This window comes from Anoplolepis gracilipes, chromosome 6 (assembly GCF_047496725.1).
Source record: "Anoplolepis gracilipes chromosome 6, ASM4749672v1, whole genome shotgun sequence".
NCBI lineage: Eukaryota > Metazoa > Arthropoda > Insecta > Hymenoptera > Formicidae > Anoplolepis > Anoplolepis gracilipes.
In genome coordinates this window covers 8,513,087-8,532,734 of record NC_132975.1, presented here as the reverse complement: position 1 = coordinate 8,532,734, position 19,648 = coordinate 8,513,087, and the positions used below count along the sequence as shown (strand labels likewise).

Sequence of the window (19,648 nt, the reverse complement as noted above, 5' to 3'; positions counted from 1 at the left end):
GTGTGTGTGTAATATGTACGACCAATTTTTTTATTTTTAAAATGTTACGAATATTAGCGTATTAATTTTAGTGGTACGCAACTAGAAAATAAATAAAAGAGATCTTAATGTAGTTACTCGTGCGTACGATGTGTTAAGATTTCGCTTTATCCTACTCTGAAAATCCGATGTCGGATTATTACGCCATTAGCGCTCGTACAAATACTAGTCTTTTATCAGGCACGTCGATATTTCTAATGCATGTGACGTACTGTTTTATTAAGACATGTTTTCTCATTAAGAAATCTCGCGCCATTAGCGTGATTTACGAACATTTTGTGCTCGATGTTTATTCGATAAATTCATGATATCTTTATCAATTTAATATACGCGTTTTACCTACACAGAGTTTACCCTTGTGATTTTAACTGTGTATATATATATATATATATATATATATATATATATATATATATATATATATATATAGATAGCATATTAAAAAGAAGAACATCTTTTATATCTTCTGTAATATGTAATAATATTTGTATGTAAATATAATTAAAAAAAAGGAAGGCATCATACATTACATTAATAAAATTTTTATTTGATTTTATTTGCTTTATTAAGAAATTTATTCCGTCCTCGCAAATATCGAAAACGTGTGTGTGTGTGTGTGTGTGAAATTTATTTAAGATTATTATTCTATAGTAAAAAAAATTATTATGCTATCAAAATAAATTAAGATTGCTGGATCCTCCATTTAAAGGATGTAATATATAGTATTTTTAAACATTTTATTTGAAATCTGTTTTATAATTTAATAATTTTTCTTATAATCTAAAATAACTGTTATAATTTTCTTACTTATTTTATATCCTATAAATAAAAAAGACATATACAAACATATATAATATCTATATAATATAATTATTTTTATATAGATGCACAGACTGTTTTTATACATACAGTAGATATATATATGATTTAAAACTTTCAATTTGGAAAAGCTATAATTGGTTTGAAGAATAATATATTATTTATTATATTATAATCATGTTAATATAACGTGTATACATATATATATATATATATATATATATATATATCATGTTAATACGGGAAATGTCTGCGAGAAATTTATAAATAGTTATATGTAGATTGATATATTCGATAGCTTGCACTGCCATATATAAAAATAATGATTCCTTTTCTATTTTTGTGTTATTCAAGTAAGATTGCAAAAATTATTTCTGTTATGCAATAAAATCTTAAAACTAAAACTCTCAGAAATGTCGTAAATTTTGTAAAATAGATTGAAACATATCTATGTTAATTATCCAAAATTTTGTTTTTATTCATTATTATTTTGTTCTAACATGGTTGTAAATCATATTTTTGTCTATTCAATAAATTGAAATTTAATAGAAATCTACTAGTTTTATAGTTTTTTTATTATATTGGACAAATCTTTGATCTTAATTTTATTGGCAGATTTTTTTAATAATTTGGAATTAGCTTTTCTTAAGATAAAAATTTAATTTTTCTATGACATATTAAATTTTATCTTTGTTATTAAAATTCTCACTAAAATTTGTTATAAAAATACTCATACAACTTTATACTTATTACATTTTATTAAAATAATTAAAAATGAAATCAAATAATTTTTTATCAATTTGTCCTGAAGCTTATCCACAGCTATTGAATATATCTAGATATTATTTATATTAACAAGAAAGAAAATTAAAAAAAAAATAAATTGCTTGAAAGTGTACTTAAAAAATTCATTGACTAAAGAAAGCATGCAAATTACGAGACAGTGTGTATATTTCTCCGTGGCAAAATAAAAACGCACGCCCATTCGTCTCCGCATTTCTATTTCTCGTTATTTCTGCCGTACCTTTTTGTTACTTTAAATTTCGCGACGCGACCGCCTCCACCCGCGCATTTCGTAACGTTCTTTATGCGCCGGTATAAACACAATTTCTGGCAAGCAAGGCTCGCCACCAACCCTCGTGTATCCTCGCCGCACTTTATATGCATGCACGCTTCTCTCCTCAAACTCGCCTTGCGAAACTCGGTAAGATATACAGCAATTTCTGCCGGATCTACAACTTGTATCTCTCCGCATTACGGCTTTAATTTCGGTTGCACTAACAATAAGAAAGGAGATTTTTTCGCGTATTCGAAAGCTTTGACGATGCAATCGACATGCGTTTGCAAAGTGCATCCTTATAACAAAGTATTTATACCGTAATTTTACATTATCAAAGTGCAAAAAGAATTCCAATAATATAAACGAACGTAAATCATTGTTAAAACTGAAAATATCGCAATCAAAGATTTTAAATCTATGTCAAGAAAAAAAACTCGTTTCATATCAATCCGGGAACGACTTTTATTGATTCAACGCCGAGAGATGAATCAATAAAATTTCTATAGCCTTCATCAAGGTGGATTTGTTTGATACTTTAATAAAACTGTGAATGAAGATTGATGATGTCTATACATAAATCCAATTACGAATATACTCTTTTCCTTACATTAACATATCTTTCTAAAATTGCAATAATTGCGTTTTTAAACTAAATCTAATTATCAATTGTTTTGTTAAGTAATTCGATATATTTATCATGTTAATTTTACTCATTATTAAAATTTATCTTCTGCTGCAAAAACATAGTACTGTTTATGTTAAATATTTTTAATTACATACATTAATAACAAGTATATTGAGAAGAAAAAGCAAAGCTACACTAATGGGCCAGATTAGACATTTATACATAATTAATTAATAGTAATGTTTGCACTAGCATCACGGTGAGTCGTCGATTTCTTGGCGGTCATCGCGGACGTGATTTTTTTTTACTCGGCATGAGAAAGCAAACACGTAAACGCGCGGTATCATAACACCTGCACAGCATCCAAAGTACAGGATAGTGCATTCCTCCCGGTGTGTCTCCCTTTCATATTCGAGTGGCTGACGCGCCGACGTGCCTGTCGAGCTTTTAGAAAAGTCTGTTATTTTTAAGGCCGAGACGCGCGGCTTGATATTTGCCGAGCATGTTTACCGGCCGCCCTTAATCTGTCGCGTTGCCTTCGAGCATCGAGAAAAGTTTACCGACGCGAAATACCACCGTACGATCGACCAATTGAAGACCATTGAGTACGATAACCTTTTAAGAAAATTCCTTTTTCCATGAGTTTAGATACTGGGCGCAATTGTAAGACTTATGTTAGAGTAATAACACATATAAACAGTGATATAAAAAATGTAAGAAATGATGCGCCACTCTATACATATATTTATTGTTTTATATCTCAATGCATATTAGAAGCAGTTTTTAAATATTTTTAATTTTATAACATTTTTAATGAATTTTCTATAGTAAGAACTTATTTATTTTATCTCACTTTATTATATAAATATCAATATATATATATATATATATATTATATAAATATATATTGAAGTATATATATAGTACAATGTATAGTTTTTCATTTAATTTTGTAAATTACAAAATCTTTCTCTCAAAAGAGTGAAATAATTTTTATATAAAGAATATTTTGAAAAGAATTAATATATATTTTTTAATAAAAGTTTTATTTTATAAAAAAATTAATATACTTTTATAATAAAAAAGATTTATATATCTTGTCTTCCTTATGCATATGCACATATGTAAATTTAATGTAATACATATGAGAAATTAAATATGAATTAAATATGAATTAAATCTAAAATGTAAAAAAATATATTTTAGTTTGTTTTTATACAATTTGCAAAGAAATACTGTTTAATGAAAGATTCTTTATATAAAAAATTTTTTATTAGTTCTGTTTCATTAGTATTGAGTCCTCTAATTTCACAATTTTATTAGGTTAAAACTTTCAGATTCTGCTATATGTCGTGTGTCATTTGGTCTGAGATAATCTTCCGGAATTTTTTTTTCTCGACGAGTACACGTGACGGCAATCAGAAATAGCGCGCGCAGTCAGTAAATACGAAAAATTACTCCTCATCCGCACGAGGAAGTTGTAACAAAGTTGTAAGTGGCCCGTCGTAGAAAACTTTAGGGTGACGCACGTCTACAACGCCATAACGAATGCAATTTCGTTTTAGTCAGCCAGAATGCGTTGTAAGTCGTGAAATTACTTATTACGGAAGAGACAGGCGGGCTTTTGACTACTTTTTACAGTGTCGATAAAACAATAACCTTTCATGCAAAAATCTTGGACAATCGAGATTTTCTCTCTCTTAAAGTAATTAAATTACGTGATTCAAATGTCTTACAATTATTATGTTGCTATCATATTGTTATGAAACTAAAAAAATTATTACTAAACAATATCATTAAAAATTTCACTAATTGCAAACTGAATAACTCTCTCTCTAATATGTTATTATTTTATCCAATTAATAAGGACCTTTTTGCTTTTTTGTTTTTTGTGTCATTAAATGTATCTAGTTATCTTTCAATTTTTTTGTATCTAGTTACATTCTCAAGTATATAGAATATATTTTGATTATATTATGTATACATATAAAAGTTGTGTTATTTTCATATTATTGTGTGAAGACTGTAAGATATATATAAATATATATATAACCAGAAAGAGAAGAGTATGGAGAAAAATAATTCATCGTTAGATTATAATTACAATAAATATTTATCATGTCTATAAATAAAAACAAATATTAATGAAATAACCGGTACTACTGCATTTTATAAAGATAACTCGTAATTAAGATTAAAAATTTGAAAACCAATTTGCTCATTGCAGCTTGAAATTATTGGCGTGTTAATTGGCGACGTTAATGAACGCCGTACAATTACAACCAGTTCGTTTCCGATCTATTTCATTCTCGTTTTGAACCAATACTAATTTGTCACTTTCGGTTTGTTGCAAATCGCGAAAAGCGGTATTTTGGTCATGAATAAATAAATAATCAATTATGAGGAACATTCCGATAGAATTTCAGTTCAGGTAACAACTAGATTTAAAATCGTATTCATAGATAATAATATTATCTATCGATATATAATTCTCTTAATAAATATTAAAAAATCTTCAATTTTTATTTGGCAGAAAAATTTGCGTGTTTATCAACATACAAGCCATTTATAAACATGTATAAAACGCATAAGTAATTGTTCATTTAAAAATTAGTTTACGCAATTCATCAGGAAATTACAGCAAGACATAGTGCAACGCACAATGAAAGACTTCCAAACTAGATTACTAAGAATGTATGCAAAAAAGTGGAAAACATTTCGGTGACTTTATTTTTTTAATTAAATTACAACTTATGCGTTTTATATGTTTATAAATGGTTTATATGTTTACAAATCTTATGACTATAAAAAAATTACTTATATATGTTTATAAATAGTACACATTGTTTTGTAGATTTATGTAAAGAAATTTATTAATATGCGAAAATTCATGGTATTAATTTGAAAATTATCAAGCTTTTCTACTCTGTATAAAGAAATACGTTATATCATTTTTTAAATAATAAATACATTAAAATTTGACGCTCTTTATCTGTCATTGTTACATTCGCAAAATACATATGAGCAAAATTCAATTAACAGTCACTCAAAAGATTATCATAGTCAATATAAACAACTAAGCAAAAAGCAGTTAATTTCTGCGTTTGTTATAATATTTTGGAAAAATGTTTTTATCGTGGAGTCTGCTAATTAATGCGTGAAATTGTTACGCACGATATGGACGGTGCTTATCGCGAGTAGAAGGGTAAGCGATTGTTGACACACACTCTCGTATATACGCATGCGTATGCACACGACGATTTGAAATTGAGTGCTCGTCGTAATTACGCTCGTATCTTCGACGGCCAGGCGCCGGCCATTCAATTTTTATTATCGCGAAATATCCAGTTCCGGCTGCGCTACATAATCGCGTTTGGCGCCTCGACGCACTCGGGAATTACCCGGTTCGACGCCCCTGAAATTATTACGAAACGCTTATTCGACGACCATCAGGATCTACTGCATGGCAGATAAAAAGGTCCTTAAAGGCTCGAAGGCTCATCTCTTCTCCTTTTTCTTTTTTTATTTAAATGGTACAATTTTTTAGCTTTATCTCGCATGAGAGCAGCTTGTTAGCGTCTTTTTAATTCAACATGTCCTACTGCAAAAGTGCATTTTTTAAATGATTTTCCATTACTTTGGAAAATTTCCTATATGCTAATAGCATTGTAAAAGTTTCTTGTTAGTCCAAGTGTCGTTCATATATAGTTATTAAAAAAAGAATACAAAACAAATAGTAGAATAGCTCTTTTGTAGTTTTTCGAAATTTAAAATAGCAATTAAAAGAAAGTAATAAAGTAATATTTTTATTATATTAAATTATTTTCTTATATTATTTTTATTATATTAAACTAACTTTATTCTATAATTAATTTTATTTATAATTCTATTTTCCTTCTCGTTTGTTTATTTTATTATTAATGAAATATATTAATGTAATATAATTGATATTTTCCATATGATATTTTCATAATTTCAGAAAATATAAATAATTATGAAATAATGAATTTCTCACAAACCATATTTTCATTTAACTTTTTCTTAATTTATGCAAATAATAGAAAAAGCAGTCACACAGTGCACACATGCGACCTTTTTCATTTTGAATCATAAAGGAAGCGAGACTCTTCGTAGACGAAAGGATTTCTCGATCTCTCGATCTACATAAGTCTCTGCGGAATAATTCGGTGGTCGATCCGGTGGCCAACCGCTTAACAATGAATAATGTTTGCGAAAGAAATTGCGGCGAATTTCGGAATAAGTTTAATTAGCTTGCGGCAGCTTTCGCGGACCGAGATAATTGGAAAAAATTTCAGGATTAAGGGACCATTGTCCCGATGCCGATCCTGAATAGCAGCGACGGCCGTCGTTGGCGTCAGGATATTATACAGTCGCCTATAAGGAGGACCAAACTGGCTTCTCCACAAAGGATTATTAATTGACTTCTGTCTCGTATCAGAGGGTCGCAGGCGCTCGGAAGATCCTTAATTATCCTTGAAAACAGCAAATCTTCGTCGTCTGAGATTGCTTCCCGTTGTAGCCCGTAGTTCATCGACCGAACGGATAATCGTAACGCGATAAATTTCACCTGCAGCGCGTTCGAAATGCATCGAATTTTAATGTCTCACGAAATCATCATGGAAAATGCGTAAATTAATTTTAACTGTGTATATAACCCCTGTATGATATAAATAAATTTTGAAGAGTCCACATTTTTAATCGATAATATTGTCTGTTTTAGCGAGACATGGTGGGGCGCATCATATCGATAGAAGATTTTGGCGACCGATTGTTTGTTGAGAGATAAAGGCGCAAAAGGGAGAGGATTCATTCGTTCGCTACCGCTGTTGAGGTATTCTTCAGAAAGGAAAACAACGGGTATCGTAGCGATAAATTGGCAGGGGAGCGTCTTGCTTTTCGCCGGAGATGACGACGTGCAGCGCAGTACAATGAGAGAGGATAATATTCAGTGGCTGTGCGAATTGTCTTCCACCCCAAAAGTCACCCTCGGACCTATGATTGACTGTTTGCAGACTGAATGCCTCTTAAACAACGAGAGCGGACCGGTCTGGTCGCCACAATAAGACGCGACTTATGAGAGGATAATTTGCATTCAATGTAAAATGTTAGAAATATGAATTATGGAATTTTGTGTCGAGAGTTTAGAAAATTGCGGTTATGCGTCTCTGATTAAATTTGCTCCTTAATGTCGTCAATTGGCAAAAGACAATTATTTAAAAAGTAAAATTAATAAATATTAATTATATATTTAAAAAGAAAACTAGAGTTATAATTATAAATAATTTTGATTAATTATAATTAGAATAATTTCAATTAATTATAATTAAAAATAATTATAATTATGAATAAATTATAAATGTGTAATATATTTGAAAAAAAAAAGAAAGTAATTGTCACAATGTAATGTGATAAATGCTTTTTATTTTAAAATATATTTAAAGTCTTTAGTATTAGTAAAGAGAGATAAATTTATATTAATATATTACTACCAGCTATTTATACATATTCTAATGCAATACGTGATAATTTTTAATTGTTATTTATGAAAAATGTATACCGTTTACTTTATGCACTTTTTATATAACATCGTAAAATTTCAAAAAAACTTTGATATATGTTGCAATCGTCAGCCATCAATGTAAAAACATTCATGGAACGTGATCTGGCAACTGTTCTCAATATTAAAGATGCCATTTACCGGCGATACCTTAATATCGTGCCTGAGGGTAAAAATTTGCATCGAAAGCGAAAGTGGGACATAACCAAGGACTATAAGAGTGTCGATAAAAATGAAAAAAAAAGTGTGATCCCCACACACACACACACACACACACATACACACATACACACACATACACACATACACAAATCTAGAAAAAATCGAGGCGTATAAATATTTCGTTCTTCCTTTATTTTCCCGATAAAACAATTTACTGATTTTTCTTTTTCCTACAAGTTACAATACATAAATTTTTTCGACGTATCTTTTTATTTAAAAGAATCATACACTTGAAAAAGATTGTATTATACTATTATAGCAAACCATATATTTGACTAACGTAAAACATAATTCTCAGTTGCTGTTAAAAATGACTGGACGTTAAAAAGTTTCAGAAGAAAAACATACAAGAGAGAGAAAGAAAAAGAGATAAATGAGATAAAATATAAAGAAATAAAGTAAAGTAACGTGCAGTCAACGATTAATGTGCGCGCTCATGCGAATCTCTCTTCTCGTGTCCACTGTAAAACACGTACATACATACGAAATATTTATCGCGCGGATTAGAGATTGCTCGCAAAGGTTTTTCAGTCTTATCTTGCCGAGTTCTTACGAGGCATTGTGCCGCCTGCGAACTCATTAGCGTGATGGACGAGTAAGTGTAGAAAATCGTGCCGCGCCACTTCGAAATAGGTTCCTGATGTCTCTTTTACTGCACATACACACACAGCCTCAGTCCTTCCGCTTTTCTTCCCACGCTTTCCACCCGTTAATGCTCCCTTCGCGATAGTTCGTTCACTCGAAATCGCTATCATCTACGGAAAGGCGTTTATTTCGTGCCGCTCTAACGCTTATCTCGCGCGAAACAAGCTGCCTTTCTTTTCAACCTTGTCGGATTCCGCCGTTAATCATTTTTTTTTACAAGCAATTCAGATCGTTTACCGTTTCGCAGAAGAATTTAATTTGACGCTGAAAATTTTCCTAATGTCGTTTTATCGTACGATTTAAGAAAATGATTTTATGAACTAAATCAAAAATATTTATATAATTCTTAAAAATTACTTAAAACATTTTCAGGAATTTTTAAATCTACCCACAAGTATTAAAACTGTATTTATAAACAGTTCGATATTATATTATAACGATTAATTATCTTAACTTATTTTAAGTGTAAAGTTACACCACGAGATTCATAAAATAGTATACGTCTAAGAGGAAAAAACCCGCACAAATACGTTTCCCATTTAACGATTATACTCGGTTTATGATGTACAAAAGTTCGCGAGCGTGCTTTATATTTAGCATAATTTCGCATGAAAATATCGCGTCAATAATTGCCTGATTAGAATTTTATGATTATGAGAGTCATTCGCGAAAGCTGGATCGCAAATGTACATCATGAAATGTATATCATACGTATGCATGAGCCGGCTATAAATAATCGTTCACCCCAACATTGACTGTAATTTATGATGAATTTGACTGCACTTCGCAGCTCCAATGACTAATAACTAGGAATAATAACGAGCCTCTTAATGTTAAAGCTGGCGTGTTATAGAATGATTGCAAATATGTCGTATTTCCAATATATATTAGAATAATATATTAGAATAAAACTGATCTCGTTATCTGTGACAGGAATTAATCTTTAATTTAATACCAGAAGTACCGAGCGGTTTTTTTAATCATTTCTATTTTTAGATTAGTAACCTATTTCTTGTATAAAAAATAAGATTTTGAAATTTTATAACTTTTCATCAATTATATTCTTTGTTAAATGATTCAAGAAAAGATATAATATTTTAGAATTTCATTTTTTTTACACAAAAAAAATGGGATATTAATTTAAAAAATAGAAATGGTCAGAAATGATTACTTCTATTGTTAATAAGTTTTTACAACACGTAATCGATTTTTACTTTTTTCTCGATTTCTTAAAAATTATATAATATCTTGTGATTCTTAATAATTATTATTACTTCATTAAAATATGGAACTTTTCTACCTTACCGTTAAAATTTTAAAATTCGCTAATATTCAAGCAGATTAAAATGTTTGTAATGTAATATAAAAGTATTTGTAAAAAAATTATATTATCTTTAATAATCATTATATACCTTACCTATATGAAATTAATTTTATTATGCGAAATCAAATATAAAAGAAACAACATATTCAACTAAATAAATTCCCTCTTTTTAATGAAAATTTAAAGTAAAATTTTTTAACAAAATGTGTTTGCATAAAAGGCAAAAAACACGATCAGGAATTTTTAATTATTTTAATTAAAATTATTTTTAATTATTTTAATTGTGAACTAAATAAATAAAGTCCATTTTGAGTTCTTGCGAAACTATTTTTTCCAACACATAAATATATTCGAATTACAAAGTTTAGCATAATTTCGTATGCATTACAATTCAAAATCAAATTATAATTAATTATATGAAACAGTGTACAAAATAATTAATATGTAAATAAAATAATTGTTGCACATAATAAATTTCTCGTGATGTTTTTCAAAAAGATATTTAATAAAATAATATATTTAGTATAATAATAATATGGCAGTAATATATTTCTCTGAAAAAAATTCTTTTGTATGTATAAAATATGATAAACAAAAATTTAAATCGATAAATGTTCAAGAGTCATTTTACAGTTTTTTTTTTTTTTGTCAACTCGTATATTTTTATATTTTGAGATATAGAAACTGAATTTGCGTGAAAAAATTATCATTCGTGTTTCATTTTCTTATATAATCCTATTTGAACGCAGTGATAATACATACATAACATTACAATAAATTCTAAAGATGTACAGAGATAAATAAATAATTAATTTCATAAATAAACAAGTTGCAAAATGTACTTGTGTACCTCGATTGCTCCGCCGACGCACGATGCCACCCGGGTCTTACTCTTTTCTCCTTTCTTCTCCTTCGTGTCCTTTGTCCTTCCGTTATAGCACTCACATACGAAAACATTCTCAAAAATACTCCTGAAAACACGATCACGCGCGCATTAATTAGCAGTATTTGATGATTGCACAATAATTTGCACGGCACTTCCGACATTAATCGCACGCGAGGTGCACCTTATATTATGTTGCGATAGGAGCAATACATTTACACGAAATTACGATCCGATCGGTACTAGAAAATTGTGTGATAGATTTCAAATAAATAATACGCTTTTGTTTCAGGATGATTATTGTATTAAAACCTAAATATGTGTATAAATAAATAAATTGAAAAATCAAAGATATATAAATATCTCCATAATATAACAAACAAAATACTTGTGCAATAGAAAAAAATTTCTATTCTAATCAAAAGATTAAACAAACGTAATGTACACATAAATTATCGATGTATAAACATTTATTTTTTATTACGCAATTGGTAAATATTATGTTATAATTTAATAAAAAAATATGACTTTATTTGTTAATTAAGCGTTGAAACTCGATTCAAAGTTAATTCTTATTGTATCCGTGACGTTCCGTTAATGATAAAAATGTTGACTACTTTAATACAAAGCGACTCGAATAAAAATAATAACTATTTAAAACCAGTTAAAAAATAATACGAGACGACACACTCTTTTCACGCTTAACATATTAACCTTTCCTGTCCGATATTTCCCGGCGTATGTAAACAACAGCGTTAAAAAATAGCGGCGGTTACGTCATACTGCTCCACCCTTTTACTCACCACTATTTTATCTATAAAATAAATTTATACTCTATCCTTGAAATATTCTATCCTTGAACTTGATATCAATTATTAATAAGCAGTTGAATGTATTACGACTTTTCATTATGGAAATAATTTGATTCGATGTACGATTCAAGAATGCATAATTAAATTCAGTATAAATGGTGGAAAATGTCTGTGATAAATCGAAACGGTGCTTCAAATAGTTACGAGTCAATCGTGACAGTTAATTAATTGCTTGGATCTCAAATTGTTCGTGAAAAATGATAGCGTTTGATATCTTCGAGTACTTATCGTAATCGTAATTCGAAGAGAAGTAATACGCCAGCCGACACACATACGGTACACTTCGCTTTATTGCTTTCCGCTCGAGTTTCGCCGCACGAATGAAAAGTACATACATACATACATAAACAACGCGCTATATAGATGCGCACCATAAACGCGTTATATGGGACGATATAATTGCCCCTATCACCGCCACAAAATATTTTATATATTAAAAAATGAATTTATACGAGCTATATTCTCTGTTCTTAAACTTTCTATTAGTTCTTAATAAGCGAGCGATGTAACAACACAGCTCTTTTATTATTGAAATTTGATTTATGTGTTACTAAATGTTTTCTCACTTTCTCTCTCTTTCTCTCTCTCTCTCTCTCTCTCTCTCTCAAGCTGAAAGAAGAAAGTAAATTGCACTTAAATCGAAAGCGTTAGAGTACAAGCTGAGATAGAGATTTCAAATATATTTATACGAAAGAGTAAATATTAATCGTGATGATTATGATAAATCTTCCACATCGAGAGAAAGAGAGAAAAAGAGAAAAAGAAAGAGAGAACGCACGCAGTAATACACTTTTTTATATATATATTTACGTTCTTTATGCCACAGGTTTTTTCTTAAAAGAGACGCGTCATTGGCGAGCAGTTTGGAAACATTTCCTCTCCTCTCTGTCGACTTCACACTGTAGGTGCTAGATCAATCAGAACAAAGCTTTAGCCTGCTCGTAATTTCCTAAATTTGTTATTGAGATTTGAGATCAGTTTCTATCTAGCATCACTACGTACACCGCGACCTAGTCATTCGCGCGAAAAGTCTCGGATTGGTAAAGTTAGTGTGTTGAGTGCGAGGTATGTCATCGTATTATCTTTTGAAATATAAATATGATTACAATATATATTTGAAGTTATCAAACGCAATTATTTTTAAGAGATCCAAGCGATTCAATAATTGTAGCGATTGATTCGTAAGCATTTGAAGCATCGGTCCGATTCATCACAGCAGGTAATTTTCTACTATTTACACTGGATTTTGATTATGTATTCCTGAACGATACACAGAATTAAATTATTTCAATAATGAAAAGCCGTGATACATCAAACTGCTTGTTAATAATTGATGTCAAGTTCAAGAACAGAATATTTCGTATTTTACTTGTATTATATAAATAGTGTAAAATAGGAGGAGGCAAGGGGGAGGGAGCAGTATGTTGCGTGACGTAGCCGCCGCTATTTTTTGGCAGCATATATCGCACTGTTTACGTATTTTACGGAGAAAGTTAGTGTTGAGTGCGAGGTAAGTCGTCGTATTATTTTTCGAAATATGATCATAATATATATTAAAAGATATCAAACGCAATCATTTTTTACGAATAGAGATCCAAGCGATTTAATAAGCCAGCATAATGTTCAATATAAATATCGAAATATGAATTAAAATATCTACACGAAAATGGTCACTGATTGTGAGTAATTAATAATTAATTCGTAGTCCTTTTGTTTGACACTTAAATTATGCATGCTGATATAACCCGTTGTTCTCCGTAAAATTACTGTTAACGGAAACAATCGAAGAAATAAAGCACTTATGCGTAGGGAACAGAGCAATGGGCTAGCTATTTAATAATTCCACTGGGTATCACGAATCGCCCGTAATGCGACCATATTGCTTGCATAACAACGTTAATAACACTCGACGTCAATGGAATCTATAATCGAATTACAACACTGCCATCCTACCACATCAGCCCTTGATGCTGTAATTCCGAAATATGTCGAACGGGCGGAAACCGCGAGTTTTGCGCGCGAGCTATCCGCACGCGAAAATCATTTTCATATAGACATGAATATTTGCAATCACATTGGCACTCATAACGATGTCGTATCGCGAATTCAGGCTGATGTGTCACGAATATTCACATTTTGATGCCAGCGCACGTTATTTAAGTCTTTTACAGAGAGTATACTAAACCTTCATTTATTAAAAACGACAATTTTCATTCAATACCTTTCACGAATCGTTCATAAAAAACGATAAATAAATAATTGAACAATTTTCAATTTATTTTTTACGTGAGTTTCTATGCAACTAAAAAAATTATTGAGATTTAATAGTTTTAAAACGTGATTATAAATAAAACAATGTGAGACTAATTTTCATTTTTTGAAATAATTCTTATATCTTAAATTATACAATATTTTTTTATAAATAAAAAAATAATTCACTCGTATCAGTTTACTCGTTATCCATGTCAAAATATCCATCTGCATACTAAATCTGTAAAAATATAAATAAGATTATTGAAAATATAAGATAAGAAAAACGTCTGTAATAATTAAAAATGATAGTTAAAAATGTTAAATTTATGAATAATTAAATTATTACGCTCATTACATATAAATTTTATTATTTCCAATTTTGCACAGAATCTGGAATTCTAATAATTCTACATATTTATATTATTATCTTTTATCTCTAAAAAAATATATATTATATATATATTCTATTTTCTTTCTAGCTATAAAATAATATTAATTATTCTGATGGTTGATACGCTAAAATAATGTTAGAAATGAAAATAATTGTTTACAAGGCAAAAGGTATGAGAGTAATTAAAAATGATGGCTATGGATTAATAAAATATAAAAGAACGTTGCCATAACATGGTTCTTTTAAGCGAATTCTCTAGCTTATTACTTAATACAACAAATGCATCGGTAATACTTTGACGTTGATATCGAGCGTGATCGTAGCATAATAAGCATCGCTAGCAAAATAGTTCATTAATGAAAATTATTAAAGTTGCATTTGCCGAATCAATATTGGGATAACGATGAAAAATTAAAAATATTATGTTTCTTTTTTTTTTTTTACCTTGTGAGTAAGTATTAATTGGAATTGGCTGCGTTTGAGAATCTAAAGAAGTATTTTTCAAGCAATCATAGATAATTCTGCATTAATATTAAATACAAAGTGTTTTTTTTCGTAAATGAAATAAATTACTTAATTCATCTTATATTCTTATATTTTGTTCTGTTTATATTTCTGTTTATTTTACTTCTGTTTAAAATTTGGTTTAATTCTTAATCAGATTATAATAAATATATTAAATTACATCTTATAATAAAATAATTAAATTCAATTGATTAAAAGACTTGTAATCCTAAATGAGAATAATTAATTAATGAGCATAATAGTTAGGCATAATAAATTAATGAATTAGCTTCGTGTCCACCGGTCGAAGACCTTGGAAGAAACCTAAGCGAATCTTCGTTACTTTATATTCTCAATGTATGATAAGTTCTGTATCTTGAAATTCTCGAACACGTCAATTCTTCTTGGAGGAAAGGGTTAAGTGGCCAACCTAAGACGCAAAAAAAAGGAGCCGAGATCAATTCGTTCCCGATACGCTGTGGTAACGATCTCGATTTTTCTATCTCGAGGAAAAAGATTGGACAGGTGAAGAAGGGGAATAAAAAAAGTAACGAAGGGGGGGGGGGGCTATCATTCAATCGAAAACACGTATGCGTGCGCGTGTGAGTACGAGAGTGGTGAAGATTTACAATAAAAAAATTAGCAAATATTCGCAATAATTCGATAATATATGATAGATTGATATAAATGATAACGATTCGTTTACGTAATTAGAATAATGTACAATTATACAAATATACAATTTAATAGGCACGCGCTACAAATATATAATAATAGGAAAAATATAAAATAAAAATGGTAAAAATATTTTTATGAGAGTAATATTTTTAAATATTTTAAATATTTGTATATGTTATGTATATCTATGTGTATATTATTTTGTATATTTGAGAAAGTCTTAGATAAATACTTTATCGTTACACGTATCTCGGCTAATTGTTTTTTCTAATTTAGCTTTCTTCTTGTGAAAAGGGAAACTAGGTCGATAGATGAGTTTATTGAAGGTAATGGGGAGGCTTTTATACAGCCAATCGATCGTAATGATACTCAGCTACATTCCTGGCACATCTTTGTGCGCTCTTTGAAATTTTATAGTCTGCGACAAGTTCACGCACGCGGAATACATGTTATTTAACACGGCGTAAATGATGATACTTTACTTCAGTCTCGATAACAATTTCATACGGTAATTTGCCGATAAAGTAAAAGTTTTCCCCTCTTGTTTTACATAATTTTTTTCAAAGCTCTTTTTATAATATATGTATTGTATAATAATGCGAAGTTTCAAAAATTTTTATTACTTTTCATTTGCGAGAATATATGTTAATATTTTTCTATATCGAAGTATAATAAATAAATACATTATGATATTGTTGATATTACTAAGAAGATATATATATAATAATTTTATACAAAAGAATTAATAACAAATGTAGAAGCAAATTTTTTTATGTGAGACTTTAGTCTCAAGAAATTAGATTTGATTTTAGAATCTTTGAAGACAGCGATAGATTTGAAGTATTACTCTTTTGTTTTGTATCTAATCGATGTCAGACTCATGTCTGCTTATGAAAAACCATCTTATCATTTTCTCATTCGCTTTTTGTTCCTTTATTATGCACGCGCAAACTCAGATAGGTAGCAAAGCTCGTTCTAAAAATATCAGAGAAAGGAGTGTCGCAGGAAGACAAAGGGAGCAAATGAACAATATTCTAATCGATCGGCCGGAAAAAAGCTCTCGGCCCCCATGAGAGCCTTTTTCCTATCTCTCATGTGCAACATCGATCCTCGATGAGGATTTTTTTCCGTATCGACTAAAATTGAAAACAGGCGACGCTGATTATTCTCGCGAAAGATTTGTGACAGATCATTGATTATAAATTAAAAAAAAAAAAAAACAAAATTTCACATGAAATTTAAGTAATCGATTTTGTATTTATTTATTATCGTCCAAACACTTGGGCAATTATTTAGATTTCTTATATTTCTGTTCAGGTCGCGATCGATCGTACTAATAGTTTGCGCGCGAAAAACGTTCGGTGATCCTCCCGCATGCGTTTCACCCGCATGCAGAGAGATGCGGTCGCTACCGAATGTTGTTAAGCGGAAGGAACAACAGGGAGCAGTAGATACGCCCGGCGCGAGTTTAATAACGGCTTGGTATGATAATTGAGGCATAAAAGATCGAGTAATCTGCCGCGGTGCGATTGGTTGAAGAATGGAGAGGGATACGTTCGTCGCGCAGGGCCGCGTGTTTAAAGGATTGTAAGAAAAGTCTATGAAATTTTTCTATTCGAAAAATCTAACACTAACATAGCAATATGTTATAATATTAGATACTGTAAAGATGCTTAACTCATTCAAGGATAAAATTTCAAAACTTTTATTACATGAAAGAATCTTCCTCTCTCTCTTTCTCATTCTTTCTCAGTTAATTTTATATATAATTTTATTTAAATAAAACTCTAAAAAAGTAAAAAAGCTTCGAATTTTTAAATTTACCGTCGATTGTACACGATAATTCATTTTACGATAATCAATTTCTTCATGTCCAACTTATAAAACAGAAAATACTTGTTAAAATTAAACTTGAACGATTCCTTTAAAAGCGTAAGGCTTTGTCAGGATAAAATTATATTTTTAAAAGGCGGTGTGGAACACACAATTATAGTGGCCTGTTCTTTTTTCGGCGAGAGCACTGTATGCGGCCCTGAACCCTCGCATCACGGGCCCCGCTCAGCTCTATTACATACGCGTTGTACGTGCAAGTCAATTTACGGCGGAAAGTAGCTACGTGAAATTGTTTCGTCTAAGGTAGTGGTTAATTTAGCCTCAGATTCCACGGCGGTGGCAAAGGAGAACAGCTCTGCATCAGGGCCCGCGGGGCGGGTGAAAGCAGTGGGAGGCCTTCAATTCCTCATACGCGGCATTCCTCTACTACCTATCACGCAAATCGGAATGAAATTTTCCGCGAGCAAACGCGAACGTGGGTGCGCGCGGTTTCTCGGTTAGAGTTATTAAATTAGACGGTTATTACGGACGGTCCTCGGGAAGCAAGAAGCGAGGTCGGTCAATGGCGGAACTGGGAAAGGGCGTCGGGGAGGAATTGGTGGTCATTGTATCTCGATGAGATCAATTAACGGCGATGCTTCCGCATTAAATACTTTTGTCAACTACGTTAAAATGATCTCTTTATTATAACGTATCGATTATAAATTGAATGGATTTTCTTTCGGTTCGCCAAAATTCATTTACTTGGATGTTGATAATTTTAATCATGTTAGAGAATATGTTTTCTCGATATATTTTGTGTTTAGATTTTGATAATTTCAAATTGAAAACTAGAAACTTGTGGGAGATCGTCTATTAGAAAATATTTAAAATAGATAGTAGAAGAGAGGAAATATTTTCGATTTTTTAGAAATTTTTTAACACGCGATATTTAGCCTTTTATCTTCAAGTAATGTTGTGTGTGCACAGGTGTCGCGGTTTCTAAAATATAAAACCTTCAGAGTGTTTGTGCAAAACTCCACACACGCGTCAATCCACTTCCGCGATACCATAGCCATAGCGAGTCGCGGATTTAAATGCGACGAACACTTCCGCAGATAGACCCGTCTCGGCCGTGACGGTGATGCGCCCTTTGCATGTCGGCATCCGTGTTAAAGCTTCGGGCGGACCAAATGACCAGTCATAAAATTTATAATGAGCCAGGCCCACGGCTGATCGGTCCGTCCTTTAGTGCGCGCTTCTCTTCTTGTCTCCTCGTCATTTCTTCGTCTTCTCTCGTGCTCTTGTCGGGATCCCTTGGAGCTCTCTCTGGGTCTCCGGTCCTTTTCCCTCCTCCCGACGGTGTCCCTTCCCTCCCCCGCTTGCTCTGGTCCCTTGGCTGATTCGGCCGATGGCAATCCATCCATCCCTCTCGTCCGCGGGTTTCTTCGATACAAAACTGTACCCAGGTACAGTCGAGATAATGAAAAGGCGCTCTCTCCGCATTCGGAGGAACTTGTGGAATCCGTGCTGGCGCATTGTGCTAGCTGCCATTATCTCGCCCGCGGAAACTTGGAAACAACGGCGGCGAAGATTGGATCCCGCGTTTTTCGTGTTCCGCGTTCTCAAGATCTCGCTTGCTGCGAGACACTATGTAAATAATGAGTACCCCTTTCAGAACGGACGAGAGGTCCGGAGCGATTTTCGAGACACCTTAGTACTGGACAAACTCGGTCGTTCGCGAAAGGTTGCGTATTTCAATCAAACGGAAGGATCGAGGGATTGGGAGAAAGAGGTTTCTTTAATTGCGTTTCTCGTACTCACGCAATGAATTAAACATTGGCATCGAACGAGATGTATTGCATTGATAAAAAGATTTAAAGTAATGTAAATGGAATTTACACTTATATTGTATTCGAATGGAGAACATTTTGAGCATTCGC

The 19,648-nt window shown here is 31.3% G+C and overlaps 1 long non-coding RNA gene across 1 annotated transcript in view; it reads left to right on the top strand.

Annotated features, from left to right (window-relative positions):
* The window catches only part of LOC140666491 (uncharacterized), a 263,412-nt gene extending 255,618 nt beyond the window's left edge, over nucleotides 1-7,794 (top strand). The window contains exon 4 of the long non-coding RNA XR_012046761.1: nucleotides 7,285-7,794. This is a non-coding gene — a long non-coding RNA (uncharacterized lncRNA). The remainder of the gene's footprint in view (nucleotides 1-7,284) is intronic.
* Nucleotides 7,795-19,648: the final 11,854 nt, after the last annotated feature.